General features: G+C 32.3%; 1 pseudogene across 1 annotated transcript in view; it reads right to left on the bottom strand.

Moving 5' to 3' along the window:
- Positions 1–22,751, bottom strand: part of LOC143240927 (uncharacterized) — a 169,920-nt pseudogene that overhangs the window by 66,658 nt on the left and 80,511 nt on the right. The window contains exons 4-8 of the transcript XR_013022056.1: positions 13,094–13,324; positions 9,318–9,401; positions 4,950–5,042; positions 3,090–3,185; positions 1,795–1,890 (exon numbers count right to left, since the gene is read on the bottom strand). The product of XR_013022056.1 is annotated as an uncharacterized LOC143240927 (transcript). The remainder of the gene's footprint in view (positions 1–1,794; positions 1,891–3,089; positions 3,186–4,949; positions 5,043–9,317; positions 9,402–13,093; positions 13,325–22,751) is intronic.

The raw sequence follows: 22,751 nt of genomic DNA, 5'->3' as shown, positions 1-22,751 counted from the left end.
AAAAGGTACAAGATTAAGATGTGCTGTTAAGGATTTTGTAGAATGCATGGAAAGGTCTGTCTGGACTCCTACTGTAGTAGTGGAATGGATTTCAGCAGCATAAGTCTGAGATGTAACTGGGAATAGTAATATCCAAGCCTCTGGATAAGTAATATTATGAACTGTCTTGAGACGTTGTACTTCTTTCTCTTCCAGACATTTAGGGCAAGAAGTAAAATAGGGAGGATGTGGACCATTACAGTTAATACAATGTGGTTGCAGTTGGCATTCAAAAGCATCATGGTCCTTACCAGCACAACAGGCATGTGTCAAGAAACCTCAGCAAAATGTTTCTGAATGAACAAATAATTGATAATGAAAACATCTAACAGGGTTAGGAATATAAGACCATACCTTACAATTCAGATATCCTGCCTTGATTGTGGTGGGAGGGCGTGATGTTGTAAATGTTAATATTAGAATATTTGTTGGCTCCATAATCCCGTCTCTACAAGTAAATATTTGGTGCACAGCTGTAACACCTTGGCTGGTGAAACCTGCAAGGATCTCAGACTCAGGAATGGTCTTTAAATCCCCCTGAACTATAACTCCTCTAAAAGAATTCAAAGTATAAAGAGGAGTAACCTCAATGGGTATATCCCTAATGCCCTTTGATTTCAAGAGGAGTTTGGAATATTGTGATGAAGATGTTTCTACTAAAATGTCGTCACGCTGTAATTATTTTTACCGATTTAGGAGAGCCAGCAAGCCCTTCTAATCCCTTCTGAATAAAAAATGGAGAGATCTGTCTTAAGGGTTTTCCAGTTAAAGAACGTATAATTAAAAATCATGGAACAGATTCATGATTCAAGTTGTGAGTTGGACCATACAGAGTCAGCAATGCGCGGTTGTTTGCCAGTAGTCGGAGTTTTCTCTATGGTGTCATGTTTGTTTATTTTTTTTATTTGAGGGGTATCCATAATAAAAAAAAAGAATATTTCGGTGCCCTATGACCCCATCCACTATGGCGCCCTATGAGGGGGCACACAACAGTGCCATACATGGTCACTGCAGCGACACCAAGATTTTGTGAGCATTATATCCTAACACCAGTATCAGATATAATGTCCGCTGCACCTGTTGAGGACATCCTATGCTGGCACTCAGTTGACCCTGGCCCAAATGGACCAGCTGATTGCTCTTGAAGGGGCCACCCCAAGACTCCCCGTCTACAGGAATTAAAGGCCAAAGTGGTGTATTGGAGTTGGACCCCTCATCCACCAGGATCCTCTCCTCCCTTTCATGGGTCACCACGCATGGCAAACATTCAGGTGGATGTTCAGATCCCAGAGAAGGTAAACTGAAAGTACAGAACCTTCTCTGGGAGGTCCCCTCACCACGTACAGGAATCCACATCAAGGGGACATTTCCAAGATGTCTGATTATGCTTGCGGTCAAACTTAATTACATAATGATCCCTTTTTGCACTACTAAATTATATTCCAGTATCTTTTCATTTTGTATTTTGACTTTTGCTATCACAAGATATTCAAAATTAATGCATTAATATCCTTAATCAGCAAGCCCAGATAATTTCTGATATGATGCAAGTCGTGTCACAAAAAATACCAGTTAAGAAGTTAATGTGAGAAAAAATATTCTTTTCAAATAAAACATTCCTTTGGCTGAGGTTGACCACAAAAAAATTTTTTTTGGTGCAACTTTTTCTCAACAGATGATATTGTTTATGATTGTTAAAAAACACAAAGATAATACAAAAAGATATGTGTTTATATTTAAAAAAGGTGCACTTACTAGAGAGTGTATGTCCACACCCGTCCAAATAACCTCACGGGTGGGTGATAAAAGATGTGGATCAGGATGTTGAACTTGTTCAATATATGATGTTGTCTGATTAACAAGATCAGAATGCATGCAAAACAGAGGCAACAATATGAAAAATTAAATTCATGCAAAAGCATCTTAATTGAAAAAAATAAAAAATATAAAATCCTTTCAAAAAAACATAAACAAATAAACTAAATAAAGCAAGGTGATAAGTATATAATGCATAATGTTGTTTAATTAACAATACTGGAATTCATGCAAAAACAGCAACAAAAACATACAAGAACTTCACAAGTTTAAAAATAAAGTAAAACTATTACATTAAAAAGAACAAATAAGAAAATAATATCCAATCAAACACCAGAGAAAATAAACAAAATAGAGGAAGGTGATAATCACAGGTGATATATACTGTGAATTTTAAATTTAAACTAAGATGTGTAAAGTGAAAGGGACTGATATTATTTTAAATGCATGTGTTAATAACTAGGTTAACATAAATATTCTCTTTTGGATAAATATGTAAATGTAATAGAGATGTTTTAAGAATTATATTATTGATCTATAAGTCTAGACTTTATGTCTCAAAGTTTCAAAAATGCCTTTACTTCTATGATAATTAACATTTTCTAATACTTAAAATTTTTTTTCTGATAGATTCTTACCTCGTTTCACATAACACTTCACCACTAGCCTCAATACTCCCCCCTAACCCTCAAGCTTTCACACCACGCAGCAAAATTTTGAGGATTGAAGTGTAGCAAACTAAAACAAAACTATGTTCTAATCTAAAGAGATAAAGACTGAAATTCCTTAAGTAAAACTAAAGTGAAAAGCATGTATAAACACCATGAGTACCAATCAAGAAATAAAGTTGAGCTAAGTTGTAGAGAAAGTCAGCTGTGCTAGGAGTTGAGTCATACTCCTATTGGTGAAGAGTTGTCACATGCTGATATGAAAACTATCATGCAACTGCCTGACATGAAAACAAATGAAAGTAGATAGAACTATTCAGGCAAGTGGCAATAAAAAACTTTCACATACAGAGGGCAGTATAAGTTGAAAAAAGGTGTTATGTGGGAGAAGGTTAGATATCATATCAGAAATACCCTGATGCTTTTTTTCAAAGTTTGAAAATAAACCTGTATTGTAATAAAAACTTATACTCAAGATAAAATATTTACAAATTAAAAATCAAGTCTTCAAAAGATTATTGAGGTACATCAATTCTGAAATTAAAATTAGCTTGTTGTCAGACTCACCAAAGTTTTTAAGTCAATACACTTTAGGATGCTATCTTTGCATGGTTCCTGCTCATGTTCTGACCCATGGAAGGCATGTGTTATATACTCTTGTTTCTAGGAAAGGTAGGGTTAGTGAGGGAGTTATAACTCATAAGGGAAACAACAATTTAAATATATTTCACATGAGTTTAAATGTGATATAACCAAAAGGATTAATTCAGTAGCATTATTTTGTTGCTTTAACTCTTGTTTTATAATTTTAATTTCCTTTTTTATTGTCCAGAATCACTTCAGTGTTTCTTAAATAACACTTAAATTTTCATAGCAAAACTAATTTAACAGTTTTATAGTTCATATGTTATGTTTCATAGTTTTTCACATAATATACTATTTAAGACTAGAAACACATGTTAGGCACAAAAAAAGAGATAACATAAAGGCAAAATGGAAACTACACCATGTTTAACTCTCATATTCACATGCACAACTACAAACAGTTTAGTTTAATAAATGGTATACCACATAAATCTTACTTCAAGTACTTTGTAAATAAGTAGGTGAATCCTTTTTTGCACCTGGTAAGCAAACAAGGCCAGTGCTTAAGTTTTGCTTTCTGTGATGCAAAAAGATGAGAATTGTGATGCATATGCTCCCCTGGATTGGATTCCAGCCTCAGCTACCAATGAAAACCCATTATACAGCAGGGTAGAAAGTAACAACTCAGATAAAGTGTTTTGTCCAAGGATAAATTGTGTGGACAGAACTCAAACTTGTAACTTTTCCACTATGATTCTAAAGTACTCACCACTATGCTATACTGTATCAGTTACTTTGTAAGGAAAGAAAAATGGTAAATGCACTAACTGAGCATGGCCACACAATAATATTCTATATACTTCACCTCATGTCCAAATCAAATAAAGCTCGCCACAAGTACTTTGCAATGGCAGAAAAAAAATTACCAGCATATATATATGTATGTATGTATGTATACATGTGCACACACAAACAAACAAACATAACATTATTAAGTGCAAAACACAAAGGCTAATTTAATTTCAGTTCACTCATAGTTTCAAGAAAATAGAATTTTTAATTTACAGTAAAAGAAGCAAACATTTTCTTTTCATTTCTATTTCAATACATTTGCATTACACAAGTATATTTGTTTTATAATAAGTAAAACAAATATCCTCTACTGCAAATAATACTTTAAATCAAACAGCCCCATTTGCTTAACCTAGGACTATTGGATGGTTGGTTCTCTCATACATGTCAGTTATTTTCACAATTTTCATGAAGTTTAAAGTTTAAGTACTAAACTTAGTAACTATGATTCTCTTAAGGTCGCCAAATGCCTCGTCATCTAATTAGTGACGCGCATGAATGGATTAACAAGATTCCCACTGTCCCTATCTACTATCTAGCAAAACCACAGCCAAGGGAACGGGCTTGGAGAAATCAGCGTACTGATAGCGTAAGTACTGAGTACAGTACTTAGTACAGTTTAGTACTAGTACTAAGTTTAGTACTGGTTTTGATCCTCATAAACCAAAAGTGTCAAAACTTGATTAAACTATTCCAAAATTGTTCATGTAAATATGAAAATATAATGTGTACACTTGACTTGTGTACACAGGATTCACATTTTGACTACATACATAGTCAACATAAGGTAATTATGATATTCTCAACATTTAAATATCAGTCAATCATGTTATCATATCACTGTATATTAGAAGATAATTCTTTTTCGTAGAACTCCTCATGTAGTTTGTATATATTTGGCTCACTTCTGCTGGAAAAAAGAAAAATAATTTGATTTCTAATTCTGAGTTTCTCAGTTGTTCCATACTTGAAAATATGTTACACACTCACCATACTTTTCAGGTCAATATTTTCTAAACTACTATCTTTGTGTACTTGTTCTTGTTGAGAATCATGTGTTGCTTGTTGTATATAATCTGTTTTCTAAATATAAAGATAAAATTGAGTTGGTACTTCAACTAATCACTCAAAGAAAAACCTTTGATTCATTTAAATTCATAATTACTTTTTTGTTGTACCAATAAAGACATAGTGAATATAAATGGCATAAAAATAGCTTATCTTAATACACAACCTAGTACAATGTCTAGTTTTAAAATATTAACTGATACAAATCAGGTACACAAGATAAAAATACAGTGTTTAAAGTACACAATATAAAAATACAATATAAAAATACTGACACATTTAACTTTTGATTTTTGAAAATCTTCAAGTTTAAACATAAATGGAATATCCTTTCAATTTGAATTTTAAGCACTTTTCACCAGTACAATGAAAAGTATGATTTAAATGTAAGATCTCTGTCAAGTTTCATTCTGACTTACCATATCTATATAAGAATTCAATGTATTTTATTTGAATAAAAGATAAAATAACTATAAATTATTCAGTAAGTGGATATGTAAATTAAGACTGCATCTTTACAACTTAGAATACCAATAAGTTGGGCATACAGTATGTTTTGTAAACTACTATTTTTACTTGCTTGAATATTACAAACTTATCTCCATGGGGCAATCTTAACCCTCACATGGTATTGTTATAAGCTATATTTCAATACTCTAATTTAGTGTCTTTTTGTTTTGTTTTTTACTACAGAGAGCATGTCATTACAATAAAAGTAGAAAGCAAATAATGATATAAATTGAAGTTATTTTGCTAAGTAATCAATGAAACATTTACTAAGTTCAGTGCATGTTGGAGATTTATTGGGTTTTCTGTGTAGTGTCTAGTTGTATCCAAAAGGTAATTATGACATTTTCAATATTAATAACCTCTGAAAATCAATCTATAATGTGAACAAACAATCCACAATGTCAGTCAGTAAGTTATGAGTTCTGTGCAGACCCATACTATGAGTTCTGCAAGCTATACCATTTGCACAGGGTGCCAACTTATTGTTAGCATCTGCAACAATCACAGAAATAACTATAAAAAGCAAAATTCAGAAGCAGTTTATGGAGGAAAGAAGTGACTCTATCTGTACTTATGGAACATGTGGAAAGACCTGCCCAAATAACTTAACCAGATGTTTTGTGTGAAATTTATAGGCACATGATCAATTTATACATGCCACAGCAGATGATGACAGGAAAATTAGGTTGAAACAACACTGATGCACATCTCTAAAGGAAGCTCTCCAGCCTGTGAAACCACTTCCAGGAATAGATCCACCAGCAGTTTTGCTTGGTCACCAACCCAGGGAAAACTCCTCCAGTGACAGGACAGCAAATGATAATAGGAAATAAAAAACCATCTCATCTGCATATCATAATATCTCATGAAATTAAGACAGGAGTTAAACAAATGAGATTTAATATTTAAAAAAGAATCAAGAACAAAAAATGAATGCAACTTAAATAAAAATTGAAGCAGGTATTGGAAACTGTACAGAAAAATTACAAAAAGACTGAAGGAACACAAACAGACATCAACAAAGCAAACATCAAAATACAAAATAACATCCTTAATGTGTAGAAAAACAACAAAACTAAAGGTGAATAAAATAGAAATCAATGAAAATATCAAATATTATACATTTGGAAAATGAATTAGTAACTGAAAAGATCAAACTGTCCACACATCTTTCTACATCTGCCTAAGAATTCAACCCTACAATTCCATTTACTGTAAAGTATGAAATAGGAAAAATTATTTAACTACAACTACTACCACTACTGCAGTTCCATTTGTGGCTGCAGGATCTTCATAATCTACTCTAATTATGTCTCCATCAAATCATGTTCCAGTATTTACCAGGTCAGTTTAACAACATATCCAATCAAGAAACCATTAAACTACAATGGAAAGGTATTATGGGAGAAACATCATGATGCATTCTAAATACTTCCCAGACTGAATGGATGAAATAGTGAGCTATAAGCCATTCATCACACTGTCTATTTAAAATAACCAACTCTGATAACACTAAGCAACTATCAAGCACTGGTAGCTGCCTTAGCTGACAGATTCAGAGTAACATACAAAAAAGAAATGCCAAAAGTAAAGGATATGGAGGAAAGAAGTGACTTCACCTGAACATAGAAAAAAAAATTTGGGAAAACTTGCCAAATAAATATCTTGTCCTGGCATTCCATGTGAAATTCTGGATGACTCATTGCCATATGACTAACGTAACTCTCAAGTTGGCAAAACTACTTCCACATGATTACTAAGTATAGAATCATCAACATATTTGTTTGACCACATCACAGGAAGAAATCCTCCCCAGACAGGACAGCAAGTAAGAATAAAGAGCTAAAGATCATCCCATCTGCATACTCTAACCATTATAAACAAAACAACAATGCCTAAGAGACTTTACAAATGGACAGTCTAGTGTGCTATTTTATTTTTGTATAATGTCTGATAAGGGAACTTCCCAATGTAGAAAGGTGGCACTATTGTAAACCATATTTCTGATATTTTAACATAAGTATTTGCCTTGTTAAAGGCATTATATTATATTATAAGGATGATGTAATGATTTAAAAATAAGATGAGTAGTGATATGACATAAATGCCAACTAGTGAGCTAGGTAATCAGTGAGTCAATGAATGAATCAATGCCAGTGAGTGAGTTTTTCAGTTCTGTGATTTTTCATAATTAAAGGGTGAAAAATTGCCTATAGGCCAATGTAGGTAATTTTAAACTGTTATATTCCACACTGGAAATACTATTTATCTGTGCCTAGGTAGTCTACTTCATGAGATAACTGCAAATAATTTTTTCTGACTAACTCAAGATATTTATATAAAAACTTCTCTTGATTAGCTTAAGATTACTCTAATCACTAACCTTTAGTGTGTAAACATAACATTATTTACTTCCCAAGACAACTTTCTAGATTTATTATTTGATTCATTTGATTATTTTCATTGAATAAAAATTATTCATACAGACGTAGTTTTAATTCCAAATACTAAAGTGATTTTTTTTGTACAAACTGTATATTTTACTAAACGTTCAGATAATTAAAGCATGACCCAAAATCCAAACAAGTTTCATTGTAACAAGTGTAATGTCAAATACAATAACTAAACACAAAGGTTGCCCATATATCCGTTATAGATGAACAGAAAAATTACAAGAGGTTGGAATGTTAATGAGATCTTGCTTATGCTTTTCTCCAGAAGGTGAAAATAAGTTGGGTAAAATTCCCACAAAAACAAAACTTCATGAGAAGAAAGTCCTAGCAAAATAAATACCTTTAAACACAGCACAATAAATTATTGTGTGAAAGGAAGAAACAAGCCACATAATAACAAATAATAATTCGTAGGAGATGCAGACAGTGAATACTAAAAAGTATAAAATTAATCCTAATGAAAGGAATCAGATGAATGAACATAAAAAAAAGAAATAATACTGTGTAAAATACCCCATTCAATAAAAGCATAATGTGAGTCTTGAACTTGTGAAGATAGATGTGTTATGGAAGAAAACCCTACAAAAGGCCCACCTGTATAACAAATATGAGTATCATAATAAATTCTGCTGATTTATGAATGCAACAGAAGCAATCCAAGTATATGCAAAATGTGAAAGATACAAATATTCAAAAGCCAAATCATCTAATATAACAGGAAACAAATGCCTGCCCTAAGTTAACAACAGTTATTAGACCTAAGCAAAATATCATACTTATTAAACAATACATAAAAGGTGGACACCCCAAAAACTCAGTATTCACACAACAAATGATTCAACATTAAGAGCCGTAGTTAGCTGGTAATGCAATGTTTTTCTGCAATCTAGAATGCCATATGGACAAAATCTTCAAAAAAATATGAGAGTTGTAGAATGTTTACATTAACCAAAGTATTAACAACAGTGCTAACAATGTTTTCATGAGTAAAACAACAAAAGCATAAAATTCACATAACAACTGTCAACATGAAAAACTTCCTTGTGACAGTAAAACACAGCTTTTATAGTTTCTCTAGTGTTTATACATCAGGCCATGTGTAAGTGTGTGTGGACAATTTTGGCTAATGGATGCAATATATTAAATGAGCAACACTTTGAAATAAAAGGTATGTGAATGTTGACAGAGAAAGAAGGACTAAACAAGAAAAGCTTTACAGTGGCTCTATGGTAAGTCTACCTAACTTGGATCTCTGATTTAAAAACTTCATAGATAATTCTTTACCTACACACACATATATATAGTGCTTTCATAAAGACTCTCTTACCAATTTAGCCACAGATATTGGTGAAACAACAATGCTGTCCTTCATGTCTTGATGGTCATTTTCAGAATCACTGTCTAAATGAACCTGGTTTGCAATATTACATGTAAATCAAAATTAACACGCTGTTAGATGTAAATTAATGGCAGCAGAAAACAAGTTAGTAAATCTTATTGACAACTGTATAAAAACAAGGGTTTGCAATATTACATGTAAATCAAAATTAACATGCTGTTAGATGTAAATTAATGGTAGCAGAAAACAAGTTAGTAAATCTTATTCACAACTGTATAAAAACAAGGGAGTGAAGGCCATTAATAATGTAAATATCGATTTAGTTTTGTCAAAATTCAAAAGACACATTCCATTTTTCTGAAGTTGAGAACTCATGAGTTTCAATAATAATTACAACTTTCATTTGTTTTCCTTTTGATGAAAAATTGAACAAAATGAAAAAAATATTTGTAACAATTATACCTCCTCATTTAAAATAAACCTCTCTGTTATAAAAAAAAAAAAGCAGTAACTGGCTTGTATGCTTAACAAGCCTGGGTAAACCCTTATTTCTCTTTCGTCATTTTAGTTTAGTTACACATAAATGCAGTTTTAATATAAACTAGAATACTTAGTTTTCTTCAGAAACAAATCAGAACATAAACTACACAGATATACTAATCTAAAAATATACTACATGAAAAATGTTTAAAGCCATTCATTATAACTGTGTTAATGGCAAGCAAACATAAACATATCTTTTGTAATCAAGGATTAATATATACAAGCTATGGCATGCTACAATCTATTTACTAATGTCACTGTTAAAATAAATTTCCGAAGGAGTTCAATACATGTAAAATGGTTCAGCTATCAATTTCATAAATAAATAACTTTGTATGTTTTATAGAATGAAACCGAATTCTAGGATGAGCTAAGTATATATACAACAGTAACATGATCAACAACGAATCCATCACAAAAACAAATGGACAGTGTATTTCACGATATGATACAAAATTCTAGGATAAGTTGAGATATGTTCAGTATTAATACTACCAACAACTAGCAAATCACTAAAACAACTGGCATAGCATACATACATTACCTGTCATATTTGTTTTTACTTAACTGTTAAATCTCTTTTTGAGCTTTCTGAGGGAAGAATACTATTAAAGTTTTCTCCATGATGTTCAATCTGATATAAAATTTTATTTATACACTTTGGCTAGAGTACAACTTCATTAATAAGATAAACACTATATTCTAATATTGTCACTTGTTAGTAAGTTGTGAATCCATAAAAAAATAATAATAAAGTACAATCTGTTTTTATTAAGTTTGTACAGATATAATTAAAAAACAACAAAATTTGCTTTAACACGTGATCCATTTCACTTATATACTGTTACTTGAATCAAACCAACACAAGTTCCATTTCCCTCAATTATTGGTATTGTTTGTAATAAGCAATACAAAATATGCATGTACAAGTAATTTATCTCAATGCAATACAGAAACATTACATGTTTATGTGTGCAAATACACTTATTTTGAACTCATTAATTAATCTATCCTGTAGTGCAATTTTATTTATGCAACAATAATATATGTGTATATTTGTGCCTACAGAAACTGACATACATGTATATATAAGCTGATTTCATGTCATGCACACTTAAGCACCTTTTTAACCAACTTTTCACTTCCTTCAAAATTTCTCACTTTTACCTTATACTAAAGATTAACTGAATATGACAGTAAATAAATTTGTACTTGTTTTCAACTATTTACTACACCAGCGATACAAGTATAAAAGTTTGAAGATTCAAAATCAAATATAGATTTTTTGTTTTCGCTAACTTCAAATTCTTGTTGATTAAATCCAAGATCTTTATACATGTATTAATATACCACATTTCGTTGTAAATTTTTGTTTTAAAATTTACTTTGCTACCACATGATTAAAAAGAGCATACAAATTATTATGTCTTCTAAGTCACAAAAATGTACTCCAAACAATAAATGTCGAACTCTTCAAAATGGAATTCATTAATTTGTCAAATCTACTTAGTTATTAGAGGGATTTGTCAGTTAGGGAGTTAAGGAAAACTGTGAAAGTGTTTTCCTCAAAAGAGAGTTAATCACACTTTTAAGTAAGTTCCCAACAAGCACCTGATCATCCATCACTAACAGTGCTCATTCTGATGGATATATTTATTTTAATGCTTAACACTGCAACTTCCATTGCAACAAGATTCTGAAAAAAATAGCAATTTTAAAAACACAACATTTTGTCACACTTGATCATCAGTTTCCAACATAGTGTTTAAGCAGCCCAAAAGCCATAAATCCTAACAGAACTGCATCAAGGGACTTAATAGGTACATGACTGAACAGGTTTGCTGTAATTGCAGTTTGATCCACTTTCTCAAGAAAATAGGCATTCATTTTCAGGTACGATCCAAAACTTTTGGTTATTAAATCTTCATCAACTTTTAATCTTTGTTTATTACCTTCTTAACAGAGCCAGAAAACACTTCCAACTTTAGACAATGTCATTTTTGTTCAAAGTATTTTTCTGTGTAAAAATAACCTTTAATATAAGAATAAAGGTAGCACCCTTGATTCATGTGAGGTGTGTTTTTAGAGCTCATTAAGGCCTAATCACTCTGCATCATAAAATCTTCCACTTTTACAGAGAACAGTGAAGACTCTCTTCACCACAATCATTTTGTTTGACTCTACAACATTTAAAAAATCTGATATAGAAATATCCTTCATTGAAAATGGTTGAGAGATTTCTTTCAAATCATAAATCAAATAACAGTCCAATGTCCTGACAAATGGGTGAGAAGACTCCATGAAACAAATATACAGATGCCAACACCATGGGTTGCATCTGATTTTACGTACCACTGTATTATATTATGAAAATCATCCTAATAAAGTGCTGTTAAAACCTATGGCTAAAAATTGTTAAATTGAAGACAGTGAACAATAAATGTATGCAACTTAGCTAACCATTGTCATATCACTCGAGGGTAAAACAAGCAGATGTTTTGGATAAAGATTTAATAAAAACAATATTTGAAAATAAAACAATATTATAACTGTTTGTTTTTGACCACATAGCTATGCAATAGGCTAACTGTGCTCTGCCCAACATGGATATAAGAAACCAACTTTAAGCATAAAGCCTTCAAGCTTACTGCTATTCTACTCAGGGCATATTATGTATATCATAATGAATTGTACACATTGGAGGACTTTATTAGTACTTTATTACACTGTTTGACAACTATAACTACCAAATGAGGCATTACTACTTTACCTTAAACATTTCATGATCAACCATCTGACAGAATGAAATTGACACAACAATGTAGTTATAATTAAGACATTACCTTCTATGTGATTTTCTCCATAATAAAGAACTTATGATTTAGAGGAAGTTTTGTAAAAATTTCTACACTATTCAAGTTTTTAGTTACTTACAATACTGTTTCTTACATAGAAAACCATTTCATGAATGGTTTTATCAATACAAAAATAAATCCAGTGTGTTCAGTCACATTTCTGAGACACAGCTTATATTCATAATGCATAGACTTGTAACAACTAATGCGTTTAAGTTTATCATACCAACAAAACCTAAACATGAAATGAAATTGTATGTAATTGAAAGCAACAACTCAAAATGCAGAAAAATCTAAAATAAAATAAGTACCTGATATACAGGCTTTAGCTTCCTTACTCCCTTTACAAAAATTATAAAACTTTACCTTTTCACTTTCTGATACTCCGTTTACTTTTTGATACTGTCTAGTAGTAATCTTTTCTGATCGTCTTGAAGTCTTCACCATTTCTTCACGACTTTCCTTGTTTTTAGCAAGTTCTTCTTTATGCTGTGATTCACTGCTATAAACTGAATACTTTGGTTCCTCGACTGTACGCACAGAAGATGTGGTCTTCTTTTTGGTAGTAGTTTTCTTTTTTTTTCCACTTTGCTCCACCTGAAGTGGATAACCCATCAACAGTAAATAAACTAAACACACTCTGAGTAATGCCTTAACCTTTCCTAAAAATTGACTATTACCTTATGTGCACTTCTTCAATGTTAAAGTAAAACATATGAATATAACAAACACAGGCGATGTGTCATGATAATATAAAAGTAAAGTTTATTAATAGTGCCATAATATAACATACTTTGCAATATTACAAATACAAAAAACATTAATGACTTAAACTAATTTGATGTAGTTTTTTTCATATTCTTGGTTTCCATAATTTTGAGAGAACAGCTGTTCAAATACTAATCCTTATCAGAATTAAACTCAGAAATTATTACAAGCTTTCCACTGATCAAACTTTTGTATTGAGAAAAATAAAAATACTATATGTGAAATTTGGAAGAATAATTAATTGTAGAAAATTATACTATAAAATACTAAAACATATTCTGTGGCTATTTTTATTTCTTCTCTTTATGTATTTGTGATAGATACCTTAAATCAGAAGACAGATATACAGTTACGACAGAAAGTGTTCAAACCTCTGCGTTGTGAGTAGTTTTTTCCTCATAACTTAAAATGTATCATGATTAGGATGATGAAAGTAAAGTATATTATAAATATTATACTAACACACATCTACATAATTTTTTATGTAAATTGAACGACAAACTGTTTATAAACAAATGACCAAACATAAAACGGGCAGAAAGTGTTTGTGCATCTACTTTAATGGTCAGTTGAGTAGCCTTTCAGGTGAATTACTTGGCGCAATCTCTCCTCATAGCTCTCCATGATCATTTGACAGTACTCGACTGGTATTTTCTTCCATTCTTCTTTACAGAAGGCCTCCAAATCTTGCAAGTTTTTCAGATGATGCAGTTTCCCTTACCAGTTTCTGTATGTCATTACGTGTTAAACGAGGGTTCCTACTAACTTCTCTGAAAACTTTCTTCTTGGTTCTCTCTGGAATTTTGATGGGGCGTCTGGAACGAGGGAGGTTAGCAGTTGATCCTGTAAACTTAAACTTGGTAATTATGCTTTGAACAGTAGATTTCGGCGCATTAAGTTGTGTAGCAATACCGGAAAGAGACACGAGACTTGTATTTTATATTAATTATTCAGTTTTTTAAATCACTGGACAGTTGTTTCCTGTTCGCCATTATGACCAAGCAGATAATGACGGAGACAGCACTAAATTGCCAGAAGTAAATTTTTTGCTGGCTAAATTCCAATAATTATGAACCAAGTGTCTAGTTCTGGAATGGTATAATGTAGTTTATTCACCAAACTAAACAACATTTTTATGAGAATATCCGTTTTTTTCACACATTCTGAAATGTACGAACACTTTCTGCTCCTCCTATTTTTGGTTATTTGTTTATAAACAGTTTATTTGTCATTTAATTTACATAAAAATGTATGTAGATGTGTGTTAGTATAATATTTATAATATATTAAATGTCTATTAACCTAATCATGATACATTTTAAGTTATAAGCTAAAATATACTCGGGACACAGAGGCACAAACACTTTCTGTCGTAACTGTATATGTAGCTCATATGAATTTAGAAGAGCATACACAACTCAGAATCAAATAATCAAGAACAACAAATCCTTTATTTTGTCAGATACTTCCATTACGTAAAACACTGGCTTAACATGATACACATGAAATATTTAATGTTTTCCATATAAATATTATTTAAATGAAAAAACAATGAATGGAAGATAATTGATCATTAAATGTGCTACACAATTGTTTGCTATCTTTAGTTATCTTAAGTGTGTGAAACTCAAGAAAACTTTGGTAAAATCTATATGAACGTTCATAAAGTGAAGATTAATAATCAGTATCATTCACAATTGACAAACAAGTTCAAATAAGATAAAATATATAGAAATTTATTTTCCTTACATGAAAATGAATTTCAGATAGATCTTTACATTTCTATACCTCAACAGCTGTTACCAAACATGCAAAAGCTATAATATTTTCTTCCATAATCCTTGAAAAACCACCCACCTCTAAACATGTTTACATATACTGAGACAACCAATGAGGTAATTAAAATAACACTTTAGCCCTCCATCAATAAAAGTAAAACACAACCTCCATATATAGCAATCCCATGAGCATTAGCACATGATCATATGCTCACTGTTGATAAGGCAAAACAAATGCACCTAAAATGGGAAGGAAGAGTGTGAGGATGGAACAGAGAAATAAGTATCTTTGAAACACATTTTCAAGTAATTAAAATAATAACTTCAGAAATGCACCACCAAGAACTAGATACTCAAACTGATAATGGTGGAGCAGCACAGAACTTCAAATCACAACAAAAACTCTGAAATGCACTGCCCTCTAGGAATGTGTATCAATAACTCCATTATTAAAACCCACTAACAGGATATTAGATCACCTGACAGTCCTGTACAAATCTGTTTCTATTATCCAGTTACTACCTGTTAATCTAGAAATCCACATTAATTAAGGTTATTCCTTAAAAAAAAACAAAAAAAGACTCAAACCTTAATTTACCTACTAATAACAGATCTTATAAGTCTTCTTAACACATTAGTAATACTCGTGGGAAAAATTACTCACAGACAAGTACTTTACTCTCTAAAAATAATAATACCTTTAATAAGACCCAAAATGCATTAGTAGAAAAAAAAGACAAACCACAGACCATCTACTCAGAATAATCAAATCTGTATACAAAGGGTTTAATCACAAATTTATAATAATGGCTACATTTTTAAACATCAAACAAGTCTTTGATTCCATCTGGCACAACCTACTAAAATTCAAACTGCTTAAATTTAAATTACCTACTCTGATAATTAAACAGTAATCTAGTTTTCTCATAAACAGAACCACCAAGAATAAGAGTAGCAACACCATATCTAACTAATTTCTGCTATAAGCAGAAATGCCACAAGATTCCCTTCTCAGTCAACTACTGTGTATTTAATTTGTAAATGACATAACCATTTCCAAAACTAGCTTACAGTCTACACTATCAATAAATTCACTTTGAAGTGCATCTTTTTGCATCATCCAGAGTTCTGGAAATGCTAAACTTAATTATTCACTGGTGCAACAAGTGGAGTGTGCTTCGTAACCTCATAGATATACAACCACAGTGTTTCACGTAAGTGTAGGAAAACACAAGAAAATACTCTGAAACATTAAACTTGTGATATATAACACACTGCTATACTTAATAAAATGACTAAATTCTTAGGTTTGACTCTAAACTCTCACCTCATTTGGAACACACACTTTAACAATATTCTTAAAAACACCAGTAAAAGACAGCATGCTTATGTTGTATCAGAGGTATGAACAAAGCAGCCCTGGATTAACCATTCAGCAAAATATGCTTGTGCTTAGAGCACCAAGAAAAGGGGGGTGGGCACCACAGAGTTTTTCCCCAAGCTATCATTCCCTTAACTCTTTCACTGCCACACTCAACTTCAGTTGATTGTTTTATAATTGTCCTTAACTGCCATGTTCAACTTTACTCTGCATTGTTAATAAAACACTTTCTTTGGCTCAGTAATTGACTAAAGATTTGAGAAACTACGAAACTTTGTACCTGAAGTAAGAAGTCAGTGATTTGCGAAAGATAACTGTAAAGAGCAGTACAAAATGTTGATAAAACTTCAGGTAAAAGATGATCATGTGTTATGATGTCTGACCTTGAAGATGAAATATTTTTCTCAATCATTTCTTCTGTTGTGGCTATTTATAAGAAATTATAGACAGTGGAATTGCTTTGTTTTACCTTTTACTGCTTTATTCAGTCACATCTACAGACAAACATAGAAGAAAGAGTATAATACCACAGAAACACAAGTCATATGCAATGGTGAGAGATATGTTTTTTCAACTTCTGTTTTCCCATGTTATATTTAGATTATTGTCTCATTTGTTTTAGTTTTATATGTGTTAGTATTGCATTTTCATGTGTGTTGTGTAATATTTTTATAAGTGTGTTTCTCACTGAAGCTTTTCTGGGACATAATTGATTTGGCTTTAAACAACTTGCTGCAAAAAAAAAACCTCCTTTGTGCAGTAGTACATGTTTTGAAATTTATCAAACCAACAAAAAATTTAGAAAGGAATACCACTGTAGCAATGCTACCTTTCATAGATTACTTGTAACCTATAAGAGTATTTGGGCATGTATGTATTCCCTTGTGATTATGTAATAATATAAACAGATCTGAAGTTGAGATTTACTTAGGGGATAAATAGCCAGCAAAGTTTTGTCAGATGTGTCATTTTTAGACCAAAAAATGAAGACCACAATTATATTCTCATTACTTCTTCCTTGTTCCTATCCTGATGTCATAATGCCCTGACATGGCCCAATCCTCTGGTGATATTTCTTATAAAACAAATGAAAAATCCAAGACAGAAACACAGAGACAACAATGATAAACTTTTAGGTGTAATTCAACTATTTTGTGACTATAAATTCAGATCAGTATGTGTTCTATTACATTTCTGAGAAGCTGGGAAAACAATTGACTGGTTGAAGCAGTCTAAAGGCAATAATTTGACCGATAAGGTCAAACTGCGTAACACTTCAACATGTAAAACAACATTGTTGTTAATATTGTTATATATACACTATATTACTAGTAGTAGTACAATACAATGTCACAGTGTTTATACAAAGATACTGTAAAGAATCTACAAATCAACAAAATCAATTTAGGATTGTTTGAAAAAGTGCTTGAATTGAACAAGTTCATGTGATCAAAGTCAGTAATAAATACTAGGCTTAATGTTAGTGGTCTCAGTTGCAACGTATTAGCATTAGGCCAATAGTGATAATAACGTTAGGCCTAAATACTGTAACTAGTTTAGTGTAAGTACACTGGAAATACTACTGTAGCCTGGAATAATGATGTGGACTATTCCCAATTTAAGGCCAACATTTTGAATTTGCCTTCCTATCCAGGCATGCAGATAAAGTTTTAGACATATGCCTATTTTGTTGATGTATGGTTTGCTGGCTCATCTAAAGTCCCTGGGTCAAAATTGAGCTCAAAGTTGAGGTTACAACTCATTCTTCAGATATTTGATTAGGATCAAGATACTCTAGCCTAGGCCTAACCCAGTACTTAGTAGTTCAATGTGCAGCACAGTTTACAATTGATTATATGTTATGTATGTGTACCAGTACAGAATGATCACTGTGTATATAAGCTACTACAGTATGTGTTAGTGATCACAAATTATTTTGGAATACTTTTTGGCTCACAGTGGATTTTAATATTACCATTTACATTGCTTCTTAGATACAGCTACCATAGCAACAACCTCAATGAAGCTTTTGCAATGACTGAAAATAAATTTGCCATATATGTGCCCTGTGCAATACATTCACTAAATATGGTAGGTCAATGTGCTGTTGACTGCTGTCAAGTGGCAGTCAAGTTTTTCTCTACAGTGCATTTGCTCTATATATTTTACAGCCTCATCCAGCCAGTGGAAAATTCTTAAAGCTTGTCTTGGAAATGAAAGTGTTAAAATCCCTCTCTGATACCAGATGGGAGGCATATGCTGTGGCAACAACAGCAATTTAAGATTTTAGAAGCTTTAGGATAAAAGGGAGACACTAGAAGAGAAGCAGACAAAATTGCAAAAAGATGCAAAAGCTAGAATCTGTTTTTATGTTGATGTGGAATGAGATTTTGCAAAAGTTTCATAAAGCAAGTCAAGTTCTGCAAAATGAGGATGTGAACTTAAAAACATGTGCAGATCTGTACGGGTCATTAACTGATCAACTACGCACTTTAAGGGATGACTTCGAAAGATCTAAAGCAGTTGCAAAGGAAATACTACCAGATGTTGATTACAATGAAGCTCAAACTTGCAAACGTGTCAGAAAGAAGGAACTCAGTGACGGAGATGCATTAGAAGTAGATCTGAATGCCAGAGATAAATTTCGTATCACCACCTTCTACACAATTGTTGACAAACTAGAAACCCAATGAGAAGAAGAGGTGTACAAAGAAATAGCAAACAGATTTCTTTCTTATGTGATGTTCCAAATGATGTTACTTCATCTGTTGAAACTGAAGAGTACTCACAGTGTTCACAAAAGCTAATTGATGCTTACCCAGAGGACTTGGACACTAATCTCTTTGCCGAACTTAAGCAGTTTCACTCATATGTGCACCATAAGTTCAGTGCAACAAAAACTGTAAAAACCAGATTCAGTCATGCTAAACTTTATAAAATAATTTCAGAAGACAAAATTGAGTGTGCATTTTCAAATGCAGACATTGAATTGTGTATATTTTTAACACCAATGGTCACAACTTGCACACCTGAGCATTCACTTTCTCAACTCAAGCATATTAAAAATCCCAACATAACAACTACGTGACAAGACAGGCTGGATGCCTTGTCTCTGCTAAGTATAGAACCAGATTTGTTATGCCAAATTAGTTTTGAGGACTTGATCAAAGACTTTGCAATTAAAAACTCTAGAAGAAGACTTTTTTAAAATTTAAATAAATATTAAGGTGTAAGTAAATAATTTACTTTCAGGGTTTTAAGTTCAAAGTGAGAAACTGTTAACATCAAAATGAGAATTTTTGGAATATAAAGGTTCTGATTAAGTTTTTCATTTTTGTTAACATCAAAGTGTGAATTTATTAACATCAAAGCAAGAACTGTTAACTCAGAGTGAAAACAAACATACAGTAAAATTAATTATTTTTAATTATCATTAATCAAAGAAGTGATTTCCCTCATCATTTCTAAATAAAAGGCCTCAGTCATTGCTTGATTTTCAGCCATGCCCAGTCTGTTAAATAAATAAAATAAAAAAGTTTTTAATTAATATAGTTGTGGGGTCTGACCTGGAAGAAACCTGAAGAAGAGTTATACATTTTCAAACTTTTATTTCACTTTCAGCACTTAATGAGTCTTAATGCCTTGTCAATTAAGTAATGGAAAGGCCAAGGGAGGCACTATTGTTGGGCTGTGCTTAGAGTATTAGTTATCCTTAATCTGGCCCTAGAACAAAGGCAGCAACAACTTTTCTATTATAAAAATATATGAAGAATTCCTTAGTCCTCTACACAAATATGGATGTCCCATCACCTGCAACATGTCTGACACTATATATAACATACAGATATTAAAACATTCAAACTACCAACATACACCTCTCATGAATATGTCAGTTATCTCATTAATTTACCACTAACAAAAGATTGAATTCACAAACCTGCCAAAACCTATTACAAAAAATCAAGCACACATAGTAGTCAGACTAGAACCTTCCAGACACTAGCAGCCATGACAGATGCATGGCAAACTTTCATATCACCCCTCAATTATATAAAATCACAAATCAACAGTAATACAGTGCTTTAAAATATGTCAATAACTTTTTTCTTTTCAACCTTATATTTTGGGCATGGGTCAAGTAGATTATTCAGTGTTTGATCCCTGAAAGCAAGTTTTCTCTAAGCACTCCAGCTTTTTCATGCATCAAATTAAGAGACACTGGATAATTTTGTCCCAACCCCCCTTAAAAGGGTCATTATTTTTTGTAAGTCCAACAGACTCATTCCAATTATAACACCACTTTAAATTTACAAAATTTTCTTTAAGTTGATGAATCTTTTGGGAACCATTCAAACACAATCTTGCTCACTCAGTATGCATCTCTCTGCTCCTTCCCTCAACAACTGACATCACCACAACATGGACCGAAAACAACATGCACTTCTATCTTGGCTACCATTCAATGGTGTCTTCATGACTTTCTTGGTAACTTTGAGCTAACATTTTTCATGTTTTACCACACTTCACAACAAAATGCTAATTGTGTTTAAACTAAATTAAGCCCAGTTACTTCTTCCACATCTGTTTGACTTTTTCTTACATGGGGTAAACAGAAACAAAAGTTTCTGAACATCCCAGGTTGTCTTTCAGGTCCCAAATTTTCTGAGACTTGAAAGATCTTAAACCGAAATTAGTTCCATCGATTATTGTTCTTTAGTGGGAGACATATAAAGTCAATTAGGATCATAACAATCATAAACTAAAGAAACAGAAGAGAAAGAGATGGTAGAAAGCCTAAGTTTCTGAAAACAAAGTAGGCTGGAAGTAACACCAATTCATCTGTACGATAGAGTATGGTTTGGTTTGAATTGCCTGCCAAGCTACACAAAACCTATCTGAAATAGCTGTCCCTAATTTAGCAATAAAAGATTAGAAGGAAAGCAACTCCTTAATACAACCTACCACCAACTACTATTTTACCAACAAATAGTGGAATTGATTGACATGTTAAAAGACACAGATGACTAAAAAGGCAAGTGTGATTAATGAATTGAACTCACAGATTGTAAATCAAGTGCCCTAACCAAAAATCCATGCCAGCCCCCCCCCCCCCTCATTATAAAGAGCATGGGAAGTCTCTAAGGTGTAAATTTCTGGATGACAACAGCCATAAGCAAGAAGGAGAAAATATGTCTTAAGAGACAAATAATATATGTGAATTAGGAGACAACTTCTCAAAGGAAGGTTAAAAAGAAAAAAAAACAAAGAATTACAGAAAAGTCCTAGTAAGAAAGATGGACTAGATGAGGAGAGCAAAGGAAGGGGTTATCTGCATAGCAAAAGATGGAAGGTTGTGGCAACATCACCCTATAATAACCTGTAATAAATGAAACAGGCCATAAATGAAAAGCTAGACAGAGAATAAAGTAAACTTTGTACAAGTAGGGCAACTGGGTTGAAGAGTGGGCCAGTAGAAAACCAATATATGTTGACAGAGGGCATCAAAAGAATACTGTCAAGAGTGAACAAAAGAAAGCAGACTACTTCCTGGGAAAACCTCATACATCTTGAAAAAATGAATAACCAAGGTTAACTTAGAAGACCTATAAAATGGGAGTCACAAAAGCATTGATATGAAAGGTTATGAGGTTGGAACAAATCCAACAGAAGACTGGAGAATGTAAGAACCACTGAGAAGAATGGATTCTGTCAAAGTGAGAAGAACAGTTCATTGCAAAATACAAACCCCAGCAACATATCATGAGGTGAATAAGATGACTGTATGTCCAAGAAAGGAAGTCCAGAGGAATAAAGCAAAGGTCCCAAGAGTTGGTGCCTCTCTGGCAGTTGACTGAATTGACATCCATAGAGTTATTGAAATTGTTCACAAGAAGATGATCAAATTACTGTGAAAGACAAAAAAGAATAAGTCTGACAAGCCACAAGCATCTCCAGAACGTTGATATGAGAAGAACACTCCTATGGAGAGTGGTGGTGGTGGTGGTGAGAACAATTATCAAGAAGTACTGATGGAAATTTGTACTGAAGAGGGATAGTGGTATACCCCAGAATGGATTAAAATGATCAAACCACCGTA

The sequence above is a fragment of the Tachypleus tridentatus genome, chromosome 2, assembly GCF_004210375.1.
Source record: "Tachypleus tridentatus isolate NWPU-2018 chromosome 2, ASM421037v1, whole genome shotgun sequence".
NCBI classification, from domain to species: Eukaryota; Metazoa; Arthropoda; class Merostomata; order Xiphosura; family Limulidae; genus Tachypleus; species Tachypleus tridentatus.
This window is presented reverse-complemented; position numbering and strand designations above follow the sequence as displayed.